General features: G+C 37.7%; 1 long non-coding RNA gene across 1 annotated transcript; it reads left to right on the top strand.

Moving 5' to 3' along the window:
- Positions 1–769: 769 nt before the first annotated feature.
- LOC121315826 lies at positions 770–5500 on the top strand. The gene is made up of 2 exons (XR_005950327.1): positions 770–1079; positions 5396–5500. It is a non-coding gene; the product is annotated as an uncharacterized LOC121315826 (long non-coding RNA).
- Positions 5501–5731: the final 231 nt, after the last annotated feature.

Here is a 5731-nt window from a genome sequence, read left to right as displayed (position 1 = left end):
TATACAAACTACTTTTTAAAAAAATATTAAAAGTATACAACAACAACATAATCTTCCATTGAGATGTACGTTTGGTAACTGTATTTCAATGGCAGTCATTTTATAGAATGCGAGAAATTACAATGTATGGATCATCTGACAGTTCGCAGTTTTCAGACATTATAACACGTTACAGGAGGTAAGCTGTTGCACTGTAATGTTGTGCAGTACTTGTAGTAACGATCCATTCCATCTGGGGGAAAGCTAAAAAAAAAACAGCACAACCCCTCCTTAAAAAAATATATTCGGTGTCGCTGCGATAATACAGAAACAAAGCGTTGTATGTCACTTGCTAATGGCATTTATTATTATTATTATTAATAATAAATAATAATAATAATAATAATAATAATAATAATAATAATAATAATAATAATAGCAGACATACTCTGCAGCTCTTCTGTAACAAGAGCGTGAAGTAACAGAGCGTACTTTTACGTTCATTATAGTATTAGTATGTATAAAATATAACCCCGTTAGCAATTTACTTAATCTGTGTCAACGCACGGTGAAGAGTATTAGAAATTCACCTGATATTATATCTAAAATACTGCCAACCCTCCACAAATCTATACTCCCACCTTTCTTCCCCCACGTGTCTAACAGTTTCCACTTCAACAACAACAAAAACTTTTTCAAGTTTTTTTTTTTTTCTTTCCCTACACATTTTCCAACGTCCCCTTAGCCTAGCGCAAGAAGAGCACAATCTCGCGATAGGTGGTAGCCGCCATATTGTGTGACAGTATTTTGATTCGTATATCGGGTCTGGAAGTGAGAAAGGAAAACAGAAAATAAAGGGGGAGAAAGAAAAAAGTCGGAGGAACTGTCAAAATAACACCCCTTAATTTAAAGCAGCGGGGGGCTACGACGTGTTTATTGCCCCCCTCCTCCTTCAGGAAAACGTTGAAGGCCACGGTGCTGTTTTTACCACTTTCCAAAGTTCCACCTCTCCGCTTCTCTGACAGCACCCCCGGCCCTGAGGAGAATCGGTGGCGGTGTCTCGGGTGTTGAAGGTGGCCCGGGGAGCGGCGGCTGAGACGGTAAGAAATTGCTGTGGGACAGGCCCGCTCGCTGCTTAACATGTTCTCCTTAAACTTGCATAGCGGTGCGCGTCAGGGTACAAAAACTTGTAACTTTTCAAGTGTGTGTGAGTTTCTGAATAGCGTTAAGAGAGGGGAGGAGGGGTGATTACAAAATAAGGAAAAAAACACTTAAAAGTTTGTGTCATCATGCGGGGGTTTGTATACGGTTTTTTTTGTATGTGTGTGTGTGTTTTTTTTTTTGCAGCTAATGTTAACATTATTTATTTATATGCGTTTGTATGAATGCATGTTTATTTTTTTTTTGGAGATTGCACAGTTGGGAGGAACGCCTAAATTATTTAGAATACAGTAACCATTTGATGCAAAAAGCAGCAGTACGCTGTGTTAATATTGGTGCTCCAAAGCTAAGACTAGAAGTTAGCCACATTTTCCACTTTCTTTTGTTAGCCGCAGTACCAGTATCTCACCCCAGTAAAGCTAAATGGAATGCCAGTTCCTTTGCAACATTGACAACATTTAAACATAGATTTGAAGAAAAACAAATTACTTCACGAACATGGACTAGTAATCCAGCTGTATCAACTCACACAATTTAACAGAGCCGCGAATGACTTTTGTGAACCTCAACGCTTGCTGTTGGATTAATTTTATTTATATACCTAATCAGAATACCCTAAAAACTTTCCACCCGGCGCTGTACTCATCTGGCAGGCCCCAAATTGAAAAGCAATAGACAGTCTGGAGGCGGTGGACAGACACTTTGCCGGCTGTACAGATATAAATGTATCTAGGATTTTTTTAAAGTTTTATTTGTAGTGGTGTCTATGTCTGCTTTCTGCCAGGATTAGTTTTATATAAGGTCAGGAAAACTGGAGAAATCCCAGCTCTGCATTAAAGTTTCCATTTTGATTAAAAACCCAGTGAGTAAAATAAACATCAAAAAATCTGTGTACAGTTTACTTCAAATTCCAATCGTGAAAAAAAGTTGATTGTTAAGAGCATATTAAAAGTTACTTTAACAACCCATGTGTCATTTCAGCAAAAAAATAATAGTAATTTTAGTTTCCAGTGACTAAACAAATTGAAGAGCCTTTGCTTCTGCATTGTCTTTGGTATTCTGGCAGTTACATGTGATGAATACAGTATTTGTGCATGGGATTCAGTAAACAGATTGCCATATTTCTTTATGTACCTAAAGTAGCATCCAGCCAACTAGTGATATTTGCTGACCAAGTGATCTCACGGTGTGATATTAATTTATCTGTCTATTGGTGGGTGACAGGAAAGGGTGTCTGATCAGCATTGCACAGATTGCTAGAAAAGCTATTAAACCTGTTTTGATGCATGCAATTTTGCTGTTGGCTCCTGTTGTAATTAATATTATTTGTTTTCTGTTACTTTAATATATGAAGTTTCCCCCTGTCTAGAAGTGACTTGCTTAAATAGGTTTGTTCAGTTTGGAGGAATTTGAAGTGTCATGGGGTAGATAGAGATTAGGGATGGGCCAGAGTAAAATGTGCATGGTATCATAAGTAAAACAAAAAAAGTGGTAGCCTTAATGTCACAGAAACGGCTCGAAATTAACGCGGGCCATGTGGCAATTGCCACAATACCCCTCAAAATGTTTGTCTATTCACGGCCACTGTGGCGATTGGCCACAGTACCTTTTCAACTACGGCAAATAGAGATGCCTAGATAAGGGTTTGGACTCCCCCATAAAAGATGATTGTGTAGTTAAGTCACATCAGCAAGGAAAAAGCAACAACAAACAAAAAACGAACACGACCCTTTCAAGCATATGGATTTCTACCATGCTAATAATGCCACCTCAGAAAAGAGTCCAGAAAAAACATATAAAGCCTGGCACAATCTGAAAAACAGTTTGTAAAACTTTTTTTTCAGGTTAGTAGTTTAGAAATTTTTAAAATACTTAGAAATGGCTTTCTTTTCAGGTTTAATTTTTTTTATTATTTTTTTTTTTTTACTGTAACTGACTTGAATATGTTTCAATTGCTGTTATCCCCTTATTTGAATTCTTATGTTTTACCATAACGAATCCAAAATGGTAGGAAATACTATTCTACATTATTATTATTATTATTATTATTATTATTATTATTTATTTGTCCGTCTTATGATCAAGGTGTTTTTTGGTTTTTCAGTTCATCCATAAAGGTAATGCAGCTACAGGGTTCTCCCCAGGCCTTTTCAGTCGGGCCGGCTGCCCGGCAAAGTGGCTGTCGCCGCCCGGCTGAAAAAACCTGATCTGCCCGTCTTGCAGATGCTACTGTGCCTTTAATAATAAGGATTGATTCCGTTTCTAGCAGACTAGATCAGTTGCTCGTTGCTGGCTGAAAAAATAAATCTTGGACCCACATGACAGCAGTGTTACATCTTGACACACCATTTAACCAATCAGAAGGCTGAAGGGACAGGTTTACTGTGCTAAGCACTTTGAGAGGCTAAAATGTAAAAAAAAATACTGCTAAAAAATAACCAATTATTTTCAAAGCAAAAATATGACAAAATAAGCCGGCCTTCGGCTCAGTGCACCACCTAATACTGTATTTGTTCCAGCTACTTTGTTAAAAAAATAAAAATAAAATTGGGGGGTATTATTTAGTCCAGGTTTGTTGTATTATTATACTGCAAGGTGATATATAGTACATAGTAGCTATACATATGCACCAAAAAAAAAGCGTGTTGCTTTTGCTGTGATAAGGTAACACTATGTACCTAGGTGTCTGTGAGAGATTGGGGGTTCATATATAGAGGCTGTATGCCTTTAAGAAGAAAGGCATGATGGGATATCAGCTGAAAACTTGTCAATTGACATACAAATGCTTACGTGCAGAGGTGCTGGCTTATTACACGCCAATATTATGCAACAGTTATGATGGTGACCAAACGTACGTGAGTACTGTTGTGTTAAAATGAACAGTTGCATTCAAACAATGTAGAACAGTGAAAAACAAAAAGATGTGCATTATCAAAATGCCCTGAAAGTTTAACACAAAGAAAACAATTTAGATGAATAAGCTCAATAATTAAGCTAAAAAGGAAGTGAAAAGGTTATCATTTTTTTTGTTAACTTCCAATAACCCTACATTATCTTTCCCCAGTCAAATCACAGCATGCCTAAATAAACACGATAATGTACCATAATAAAAAACAGTAATGAAAAAGAAAATGCAGAACATTAAAAATCGCAACCAGATATAGTTAACCAAAGACAACACATTATTCAAATTCTTTGTCGTATTATATATTTAAGGTAAGGCAAGTTTATTTTTCCGTTAAAACTGCTGCTGCCCGCCTGTACAGAATTCCTGGGGAGAACCCTGAACTACTCTGCATTTTGTATGTTACATGCAATAATGAGATTTCTGAGTTTAGTTTATGTTAAACTGAAGAGAATATATGCTATTAAATACTCGTGAATTATTTAATTACACAGAATTAGCCCCTACTTGCAGACTTTAATGCACAGCAAAAAACTGAAATGTTGTGAATTTTTCTTCAGCGGTACCTAGTACTACTGTTAGGTGTCACCTAAGCCCCTTTCACACTGGCATGCTCTGCCCGGGTCAGAACCCATCCAGATCAGGACCCGATGTCATGAGGGTAAGGTACGCGATTTTCCACTGCATTTGATAAAGCAGGGTTGACTTGGATGAGAGACGCAAGTGCATAATGCGCATATCAATGCCTCGGAAGCAGCTTGTTACAGACACTTGTATCCAAGCTTCCCTGGATTGAACCGTCGGCCCAAATGTTGATTAGAGCAGGTATTTCTACATCTTTTCTCTAATTTGTGGCTAAAATATGGCTAAACGGAACACTTCTTTGCGGGAGTGAAACCTTCACGCAGGCATGGCTGTTTGTCATTTATGTTGGCTCACGAATGTCCCTCAAGCATTTTGTCCCACTCAGTTGGGGTCAAAGTGAGGTGGGTCGCTGGGACCCGAGTACAAACCATGTGCACGGTTTCACACTATGTGGGATTGTGACCAGGGAAGTCAGGACCCGGGTCTGGACCTAGGTAGGAGGGCCAGTGTGAAATGGGCTCTAGAGTAGCACATAAACACTAGCTGTAGTGTAGTGAGAAGTGTGGCAGGATACAGTGCAAGCATCATCGTGAAGCAATTTATTATATATGCAAATAAGTGCAATTATAAAATGGCTTAGATAAATTAAATACTGTGATTTGCTAAAGTAAGAATTGTTTATGCAAGGCTTGGTGTGAGTCACCTCTGAAGATCAATCAATTTCATGGATTTATTTTCCTTAATCTTAAAATCTCTTGTCCACAGGGATAGTTCCTGTAAAGCCCCGGACTGCAGAAACTAAAGTTGGTGTGGAGATCGGTTATGTTGGATCTTAACAACGAAGGGACAGCATATGACAGAAAAACCTAGGTCCATATTTTTAAGAATACGGTGTAAAAAGTTAAAAACATTACAGTAATTACAGCCACCATTGTGTATTATAATTGGGGCTTTTGGTTTTTTTTTTATTTATTTCATTTTTCGGTACTTATTTTCAGCTATTTTTTGTTTTACGTAAATCTTCTTTGGAGGGAGGGTGGGGCTTTTATGTACTGTATGAAATGATTGTTTTCGGTTACTTTCTGAAATGCTTGGCCGTTT

Source organism: Polyodon spathula, chromosome 5 (assembly GCF_017654505.1).
Source record: "Polyodon spathula isolate WHYD16114869_AA chromosome 5, ASM1765450v1, whole genome shotgun sequence".
Classification (NCBI taxonomy): domain Eukaryota; kingdom Metazoa; phylum Chordata; class Actinopteri; order Acipenseriformes; family Polyodontidae; genus Polyodon; species Polyodon spathula.
Note: the sequence above shows the minus strand (reverse complement) of the source record. Positions and strands in the feature narration are given on the sequence as shown.